This window comes from Carcharhinus amblyrhynchos, chromosome 11, assembly GCF_965287045.1.
Source record: "Carcharhinus amblyrhynchos chromosome 11, sCarAmb.v2.hapA, whole genome shotgun sequence".
In the NCBI taxonomy this organism is placed as follows: Eukaryota; Metazoa; Chordata; class Chondrichthyes; order Carcharhiniformes; family Carcharhinidae; genus Carcharhinus; species Carcharhinus amblyrhynchos.
In genome coordinates this window covers 22,977,138-22,987,225 of record NC_137334.1, presented here as the reverse complement: position 1 = coordinate 22,987,225, position 10,088 = coordinate 22,977,138, and the positions used below count along the sequence as shown (strand labels likewise).

Genomic DNA, 10,088 nt, shown 5'->3' with positions numbered 1-10,088 from the left:
TCATGAGACATAAAAATGCCTGAATCTACAGGGCTACAAGCTGGGTTACACTGAATAGCTTTTCTTGGGGCCAGCAAAGACATGATAGGCCAAGTTGACCTCCTTCTGTGCCTTAAATTTTCTATTTCCACGGTTAAGCGTTGATTCACCATTGCAGCGGGTTTCAGAGTCATAGAATCAGAGAATCTCTACAGTGCAGAAGAGGCCATTCAATCCATCGAGTCTGTACTGACTTTCCAAAAGAGCCTCTTACCTAGGTCTTCTCCTCTACCTATCCCCGTAACCTCACACATTTATCATGGCCAATCCATCTAATCTACATACCTTTGGACACTCGGGGCAATTTAGCATGGCCAATCCCCCTAACCTGCACATCTTCAGATGTTGGGAGGAAATCAGAGCACTTGGAGGAAACTCACACAGACACGGGAGAATATGCAAACCCCACACAGGCAGTGATCCAAGGCCAGAATCAATCCTTGGTGCTGTGAGGCAGCAGTGCCATCCTTGTTCCTTTGGCAGTATCTTTGGAGTTGGCAGAAATTAGCAACGTTAAAGAGGGTGAAACTGAGCTTCCCACAGGTACATTTAAATGAACGGGGATGTCTCAGTCTCACGAGCAAAGTACATGAGAAAAGCTCATGTGAACTGAGGCCAGAATTTTTAAAACAGAGAGGCAGAGATGGACCAAAACAGAGACCTCTCCCCATCGCCTACCGAAAATCTAATAGAGCCTAAACTGCAAAGACAACGTGGATCTCAGTATTGTCAGATCTCGGGGTTTCACTTGAACAGGACCCTAAATATAATCAAAGCACCATCAGAAAATTGGCATTCAGCCCCTCAGTTCTGGCCATCCACACTGACGCTATAATTAAGAAAGGCCACCGATGCCTCCACTTCCTTAGAAGACTAAGGAAATTTGGCATGTCCGCTACAGCTCTCACCAACTTTTACAGATGCACCATAGAAAGCATTCTTTCTGGTTATATCACAGCTTGGTTTGGCTCCTGCTCTATCCAAGACTGCAAGAAACCACAAAGGGTCATGAACATAGCCCAGTCCATCACACAAACCAGCCTCCCATCCATGGACACTGTCTACACTTCCCGCTGCCTCGGAGAAAGAGCCGGCATAATCATGGACCCCACGCGCCCTGAATACTTTCTTCCACCTTCTTCCTTCGGGAAAAAGATACAAAAGTCTGAGATCATGTATCAACTGACTCAAGAAAAGCTTCTTTCCTACTACCATCAAACTTTTGAGTGGACCTACCTTATACTAACTTGATCTTTCCCTACACTGTAGCTATGACAGTAGCACTACATTCTGCACTCTCTCCTTTCCTTCTCTATGAACGGTATGCTTTGTCTGCATAGCATGCAAGAAACAATACTTTTCATTGTACGCTAATACAATTGATAATAAATGAACTCAATTACAGTAGACTGCTCAACTTTTGGAAGGAATAATAAAGAGAGGCAATTAATCTACGCCCATGTATTTATAGCAACATGGTCTCAGTACAAAACTGGTTATCTCTGACACTAACTGCCTGCTGGCTTACTGCAGGATCCATAGACAGATAGATTTAACTTGCAGAATCTGAAGATTCACTTGCAGCCAATCTCTTAGGGAAGTTGCCCTAACACACATACTAATTATTTAATTCATTGGATTCAGTTAGCCCTCACGAAGTACATGAAGGTGAACCAGGCTTTCTGAAGTTTCACCCTTCGGTGATGCAGGAAGTAAGTAAATATGAATGATTTTATGCTTTTATGGTGGTGTTTAGTAAGACAAGACTGCTAGCAGCGTGAGATTTATGATTGCAGAGAGTGGAGAAGGCAGCAAACCCATTCAAACAAATGGAGCAGTCCTTATTTTTAAGAGCAACATTCATCAAAAAAAGAAATGGTGGTGTTGCTGGGACTGGGCTATTTAAACCAGGATCTGGTAACTCGCCTGGTAATATATTTCCCCAGCATTTCAGCAGAGGAATGTGTCAGCAGCAGCTAATGTGGCAATATAAATGGGGTAGTCCTGAGAGCAGAAATGTTCCCTGTAATTATCAGCCCGTCTCTGTACACGTCTGGGAGGCAAACTTCACTATCTGTTGGAGGAATTGGACCAGGGTGTTCCTGGATGTACTTGGCACGTAGGGAATCTACGCCAGACTGTACTCTCCCTTCAAAAAATAGTCCATAACGCTCTGCCAGTCGACTTTCTTCCATCACTTTATCTCACTTCTGACACTTAAAAAGTAACATGAGCTGAATTTAACCCTTGCCTTCATGGCTATTGAGGGGTGTGGATGGAGTTTGAAGGGGTGGAGGGGTTGGGGTCTTGGCTCCAAGCGGTTAAAGCAGAGACAGTGTCCTGCCCTTTGGCCTTGTAGTCACCTGTTTCACTCACCTGATTCCCAGCCATTGGCCTGGCATCATTAGCACAGGTAAGGCTGCAAGAGGGCAGCGTTCGGACTGGATGCCCAGGTGTGAAGTGTGGGTGCTCAGGTGGCTTTGACCCCAATTTAGGCTGGGCTGGAACCTGAGCCTGACTCTCACTCTCCCAATCCACCCTTACAACGCCTCACCCTCCAGACCTTACATTCTTCTTTAATTGCTTCTTATACTTTTCATTTTTAGTTACTAACTTGGGGAAAGGAAAACACAAGACTGAAAGCTTTTTATAAGAGAAGGAAAGTCTTTTATTTCAGGATCATAGAATAGAATCCCTACAGTGCAGAAAGAGGCCATTTGGCCCATTGAGTCTGCACTGACTCTCCAACAGAGCATTTTTATCCAGCCTAGCCCCTGACATATATCCGTCGCGCCACATATTTACTCTGCTAGTCCTCCTAACCTACACATCTTTGCACAATAAGGGACAATTTAATATGGCCAATTCACCTAACCTGCACATCTTTGGACACTAACGTGCAATTTAGCATGGCCAATCCCCCTAAAGTTACAGAGGAATACTGCACAGAAAAGACCCTTTGGCCCATTGAGACTTACCCAACAATATCTGCCACTAAAGGCACATTAACCCCATTTTCCAGACTGTTACGATATTTCAAGTGCTCATCCAAATACTTTTTAAGACTTCCAACCTCCATTACCTTTCTAGGTAGCACATTCCAGATTCCCACCACCCTCTGAGCAAAAATATTTTTTCTCAAATCCCTGATGAACCCTCTGCCCCTCACCCTAATGCCCCCTCATGATCGATCCCTCAACCAAAGGGTTGAGGGGCCAAATGCCCTTGAGGTCAAAAGATAATGTGGAAGCATTAAGGCCAAATGGCCTATTTCTGCACTGTAGGGATTAAATACCATCTGCCCCTGCTCTGCTGGACAAAACGGTAAGTGGAGATTGAAGGTCATGCATGGCTCTGTCGGATTGGAGGATCTGAGGGTGATTAACTGTATTTCTGGGGGAATCATCACCTGACCTGGCCCCTAACACTCCAGCCATGAGTCAGCCAACATATCCATCCTTCATGCACCAATTGCAAAACAAGGACAGTGTGCTACCATCTTCTCAAGGGACAATTAGGGATGGGCAATAAATGCTGCCTGGCCAGTGACACTCATTTTTGACTTTTAGACTTATTACCCAATTGGATGATGCCTGACTGTCAGATAAACAGCCCCCCTCCCCATTTCCAATCCTTTAAATCTGTTAAAGGGAAAAGTTCAGACACACTGACAGGGAAACAGAAAGACAATATATTTAATGTCTGGATGGGTGGCACACAGCAGTCTCCTGGCCAAGATTCAGGGAGGGGGAGAGGAGGAAAGGGGTAGGGGTGATGGGGGGGGATGCACCCATCCCTCACTGTGCCTCTCCCAAGAGTGTTGCTGCTTTGGATGCCATGTTAGAGGGTGGAGTGGTGGGGGCGCGGGGGCTAGATTGAAAATACAGATGATAACAGAGCAGAATGTGTGTGTGCAGGAGGAAATCAACTGCCCCCCCTCCCAAAATTCCCCTCTCCCCCTTCAATTCCCCCACCCCCCCAATTCCTCCTCCCTCCTTAATTCCCCTTCTCCCTCAGTACTCCGTCCCCCCTTAATTCCTCCCCCTCAATTCCCCCTACCTCCCTCAATATCCTTTCCTCCTGAATTCCCTCCTCAATCTCCCCTCCCCCCTCAATTCCCATTACCTCCCCCCTCAATTTCCCCTACCTCCCCCCTCAATTTCCCCTACCCCCTTCAATACTCTCTTCCCCAAATTCCTTCCTCAATACCTCCTCTCCCAATTCCCCCTCAATCTCCCCTCCCCCTCAATTCCCTCTACCTCCTTCAATACCCTCTCCCCCAAATTCCTTCCTCAATACCTCCTCTCCCAATTCCCCCTCAATCTCCACTCCCCCTCAATTCCCTCTACCTCCTTCAATACATCAATACATACAATAAATCTTGGAATAACAGATGTGTTGAGTATAGGGCTAACGGGAAGACTTTGAATAGTGTGGAGGAGCAGAGGGATCTAGGTGTATGTGTACATAGATCCCTGAAAGTTGGGAATCAAGTAGATAGGGTTGTTAAGAAGGCATACAGTGTCTTGGCGTTTATTGGTAGGGGGATTGAATTTAGGAGTCGTAGCGTTATGTTGCAACTGTACACAACTCTGGTGCGGCCGCACTTGGAGTATTGTGTGCAGTTCTGGTCCCCACATTATAGGAAGGATGTGGAGGCTTTGGAGAGGGTGCAGAGGAGGTTTACCAGGATGTTGCCTGGTATGGAGGGGAGATCCTATGAGGAGAGGCTGAGGGATTTGGGGTTGTTTTCGCTGGAAAGAAGGCGGCTAAGAGGGGATCTTATTGAAACATATAAGATGATTAGAGGTTTAGATAGGGTGGACAGTGATAGCCTTTTTCCTCTGATGGCAAAATCTAGCACAAGGGGGCATGGCTTTAAACTAAGGGGGGTAGTTATAGGACGGATGTCAGGGGTAGGTTCTTTACCCAGAGGGTGGTGAGGGATTGGAATGCCCTGCCTGCTGCAGTTGTAAATGCGCCTAGTTTGGAGGCGTTTAAGAGATCTGTGGACAGGTTTATGGACGAAAAGGGATTGGTTTAGGTTAGTGGGTCATTGTTGTTTTTTTTTAACTGGTCGGCGCAACATCGTGGGCCGAAGGGCCTGTTCTGCGCTGTAATGTTCTATGTTCTATAATACCCTCCCCCCCAAATTCCTTCCTCAATACCCCCTCTCCCAATTCCCCCTCAATCTCTCCTCCCCTAATTCTTCCCTCAATTCCCCAATACCCTTCGCCCCCCTACTTCCCTCAATACCCTCTCCCCCTCAGTTCCTCCTCCCCCAATTCCCCCCTCAATCAGACTCAGGCCTGGGAAAGCGGGAGCGCGCCTGGGGACCGCGCGCGGCGCCTCTCCATTGTGTGGGGGCGGGAGCGCGCGGCGGCGGAGCGGGAGCGCGCCCAGCGGCTGAGGCAGGCGGTGGACACAGAACGTGTGAGAGAGAGGGGGGGGGATACACAGTAACTCTCTCAGTGCCGCGGATACACAGTAACGCAGCCGGGGGGGGCTTTGCAACATCGTGTCCCGCTGCTGGCAATCCTCAACAACTCTCCAGCGACAAACTCCCGGAAAATGGCACCGAGAATCCAGGTGGAGTCTCAGCTTTCACCCCGTGTGAGTGAGAGACACAAAAAGGCAGAGCGAGAGCATGAGTGTGAGAGACAGTGAGATACTGAGAGAGAGTAAAAACACAGAGTGTGTGAGACAGATAAACAGTGAGAGAGAAAAACAGAGAGAATTTGAGACAGAGAGAGGAAAAAGAGAGAATAGAAGGGGAGGGAGGGAGGGAGGGAGGGGGGGGGCTGGAGGGAAGTAAGAGGGTGTAAGGAGGTGGGAATGAGTGGATTAGGGGAGAGGGGAAAGGCAGTTGGGCAGAGTCACTGGGCCAGAGAAGGAAGGGTGTTGAGGGGAGAGGAGTGAGGGTGCAAAGAAGAAAAGGGCAGATGAGTGTAAAGAAAGGGTGGGAATGAGGGGAGAGGGGTCAGGTAAGGGTGGGGGTTAAAAGAGCGAAGAGGATGGGGGACAGAAGGTGAGGGTTGGAATGAGGAGAGGGGTGGGCAGAAAGGGTTGAAGTGAGGGAGGGGAGAATGAGGGACTGATTCAACGAGGAATTGGCCGTTGCTTGTATTGGTCTCAGATGGTACTTGAAGTCTGCTCGTACTTTCCTGAGGCTGCTACTGTCTTTGTGCAGTGAATGTGGCTCAGAGAGCTAGCAACAAACTCTCGGGACCTGATTTTAACTTTGTGCCAGTGAGTGGGTTTTGAGTGAGTTAAAATTCCCCTGTCTCCCATCCTGTGTTAATTTGACACAAAACATGGGGCTGTGTGTTTGTTTTCCTGTGATTATAGATTGTTAATATGTTCCTAAACCCACTCCCCCCACCCCTCACCCCATGCCTACCTCGCCCCCTCTCCCCGTAATTAATATTTGTCTTTTTTTATCTTCGGTAAAGCTAATAATTTATTAAATGTGGCAAAATTCTAACCAATGTTAGTTTGTGTTCTGAATGTGGAGTGTGTTACCAAGGCTGCATCTCAGGCGTTGGGTATCAAATTCGGCGTTGTTCCAGTTGTGCTAAATTGTACAGAGTTACAATCTTGGTGACTCATGGCTAAGAAACAATATTTAAAGGGGTTTAAAATAAATTTATTGTACAGTCCTGGAATTGAGTATTAATATGCTTTTGAGTTTGTTGCAATAAATCCTTTCTCCTGGTTAACAGATGCAGTTGGAATGTGCTGGCCACCCATACGGAAATGTGTTTTTGCTTGGTGCTGTCTCACTGTGTTGCCTCATGGCAGTTAGCAGATAGTCCCAGAGATTGACGGCAGCGCAGACTGTGTTTAAAAGAGAGATCTTACCTGGTGTCGTATTTTAATGACTGAACTTAATTTAACCCAGCTGTTTCTAGATTTATAGGCATGCATTGCGCTGTCTGTGTTACCAATGCACTTTCCCTCAGTTCTGATTGTCTGAGGTAATAGCTACTCCTGTCTTTCTTGTGTACGTTACATTAACCCTTTGTAACCGGCAAGGTTAGTGTGTGGGGGAGGTGGGATGGAAGAGTTTATTAAGTTTGAGTTTGTTTATTAGTGTCACAAGTTGGCTTACATTAACACTGTAATGAAGTTACTGTGAAAATCCCCGCAGTCGTCGCACTCTGGCACCTGTTCGGGTACACTGAGGGAGAATTTAACATGGCCAATGCACCTAATCACGTCTTTCCGATTGTGGGAGGAAACCGGAGCATCCGGAGGAAACCCATGCAGGCATGGAGCACGCAGACTTCACACAGACAGTGACTCAAGCCGGGAATCAAACCCAGGTCCCTGGCACCGTGCCACCCCTAAAAAGTGCTAGGTGCTGTGCCACCATATTGCCCTATTGGAAAAACACCCAACCAGGCAGTGTCACTACATTTGATCTGATTTATTAAAATCATATTTATTAGTATGCAGTGAGAAGTATTGTTTCTGTGCTCTGTACAGACAAAACATACCATTCTTAGCGAAGGAAACGAGAGTCCAGAATGTAGTGTTTCAGTCATAGCTAGGGTGGAGAGAAGGATCAACTTAATGCAAGGTAAGTCCATTCAAAAGTCTGACAACAGCAGGGAAGAAGCTGTTCTTGAGTCGGTTGGTATGTGATTTCAGACTTTTGCATTTTTTTGCCGACGGAAGAAGGTGGAAGAGCGAATGTCTGGAGTGTGTGGGGTCCTTAATTATGAGGCAGCAGGAAGTACAGACAGAATCAGTTATTTATCATTTATATTAATGATTTGGATGAGAATTTGGGAGATATGCTTAGTAAGTTTGCAGTTGACACTGTGGCATAGTGGACAGTGAAGAAAGTTATCTCCAACTGCAGTGGGATCTTGATCAATAGGGCCAGTGGGCTGACAAATGGCAGATGGAGCTTAATTTAGACAAATATAAAGTGATGCATTTTGGTAGATTAAACCAGGGCAGGACTTACTCAGTTAATGGTAGGGCATTGGGGAGAGTTACAGAACAAAGAGATCTAGGGGTACAGGTTCATAGATCCTTGAAATTGGAGTCATAGGCAGACAGAGTAGTGAAGAAGGCATTCGGCATGCTTGGTTTTCATCGGTCAGAATATTGAATACAGGAGTTGGGACGTCTTGTCGAAGTTGTACAAGACATTGGTAAGGCCACACTTGGAATACTGTGTGTAATTCTGGTCACCCTATTCTAGAAAGGATATTATTAAACTAGAAAGGGTGCAGAAAAAATTACTAGGATGATCCTGGGACTTGATGGATTGACTTACAAGGAGAGGCTGGGTAGACTGGGACTTTTTTCTCTGGAGCATAGGAGATTGAGAGGTTTTATAGAGGTCTATAAAATAATGAGAGGCACAGATCAGTTAGATAGTTAATGTCTTTTTCCAAAGGTAGGGGAGTCTAAAACTGGAGGTCATAGGTCAGAGGGGAGAGATACAAAAGTGACCAGAGGGGCAATTTTTTCACACACAGAGGGTGGTGCGTATCTGGAACCAGCTGCCAGAGGTGGTAGTAGAGTGGGTACAATTTTGTCTTTTAAAAAACATTTAGATATTTACATGGGTAAGATGGGTATAGAGGGATATGAGCCAAATGAGGGCAATTGGGATTAGCTAAGGGGTTTTAAAAAAGGAAGAGTGGCATGGATAGGTTAGGCGGACGGGCCTGTTTCTATGCTGTAAACCTCTATGACGCGGTTGATGGGAGACTGGTTTGTATGATGGATTGGGCTACATTCACCACCTTTTGTAGTTCCATGCGATCTTGGGCAGAACAGGAGCCATAACCAAGCTGTGATACAACCAGAAAGAATGCTTTCTGTGGTGCATCTGTGAAAGTTGATGACAGCCGTAGCTGACATGTCAAATTTACTTAGTCTTCTGAGAAAGTAGAGGTGTTGTTGGGCTTTCTTAACTATAGTGTTGGCATGACGGGACCAGGACAGATCGGTGGTGATCTGGACACATAAAAATTTGAAGCGCTCGACCCTTTCTACTTCGTCCCCGTTGATGTTGACAGGGGCATGTTCTCTGTTACACTTCTTCAAGATGATGACAATCTCCTTCATTTTGTTGACACTGAGGAAGAGATTATTGTTCCCGCACCAGTTCACCAAATTGTCTATCGTTCTATCACATGCTACATTATAGGTGAGGCTGGATTGTCTAAGTGGTCCTTTGCTCCTACACTGCCCCGATCTGCCAATGGCTGGAATTTCTCATGAACTGCACGGTCTGATTTTTCTGAAATCCGTATCCTGCAGTGTAGCTGGGAGCAGAACGCTGGGATCCACCCCAAATGATACTGGGTCCAAGCAGTGGCCCAGAATGAGTATTTTCCATTGCATTCACTGAGGGTCTTCGTGATATGAAATCAAAATGCAGCAGCTGCTGGAAGTCTGAAATAAAAAGTGTGTGTGCTGGAAATGGTCAGCGGGTGAGGTGACATCAATAGAGAGAATTAATGTTTCAATTCGATAATGGCACTGAATTGATCTTTGTGATCTAACAAAGTGTTAGTTTTCGATATTGTGATATTGGAAGAGTGTGTGTCCCACTGTGTGTGTGTGTGTGTGTGTGTCTGTCTGTCTGTCTGTGTGCGTCCCTGTCCCAGTCTGTGGACGCGCCTGTGTCATAGTGTCTGTGTGTTTCTCCCTGTTCCAGTGTGTGTCTGTTCATGTGTCCCAGTGTGTGTGTGCGCCCCCCCTGGTGTGCGCGCGTGCCTCCTGCCCCCTCCTGGGTGTGCGCAAGTGCGCCGGCCCCCCCTTGCCCGGTGTGCGCGCGCGTGCCGGCCCCCCCCCCCCCTTGCCTGGTGAGCACGTGCCGGCCCCCCTTGCACGGTGTGCGCGCTGGCCCCCCTCGCCAGGTGCACACGTGCGCGCCGGCCCCGCCCCCACCACAGTGTGCGCACGCGTCGGCACCCCCCCCCCGATGTATCTGTCCCTGTGTGTGTGTCCCCTAGGGGTGTGTGTGTGTGTGTGTCCCCTAGGGGGGTGTGTGTGTGTGTGTGTGTCCCTAGGGGGTGTGT

At 47.3% G+C, this 10,088-nt stretch overlaps 1 protein-coding gene across 2 annotated transcripts in view; it reads left to right on the top strand.

The window, feature by feature from the left end:
• The first annotated feature begins 5,484 nt into the window (after positions 1–5,484).
• The window catches only part of LOC145349981 (SH3 domain-binding protein 4-like), a 90,486-nt gene continuing 85,882 nt past the window's right edge, over positions 5,485–10,088 (top strand). The window contains exon 1 of one of the 2 annotated variants that reach the window (XM_080198760.1): positions 5,485–5,628. The gene's annotated coding sequence lies outside the window, so the exon portion shown is untranslated. Of the gene's footprint in view, positions 5,653–10,088 lie in introns of both variants that reach the window. The other variant, XM_080198761.1, reaches the window with a different exon arrangement.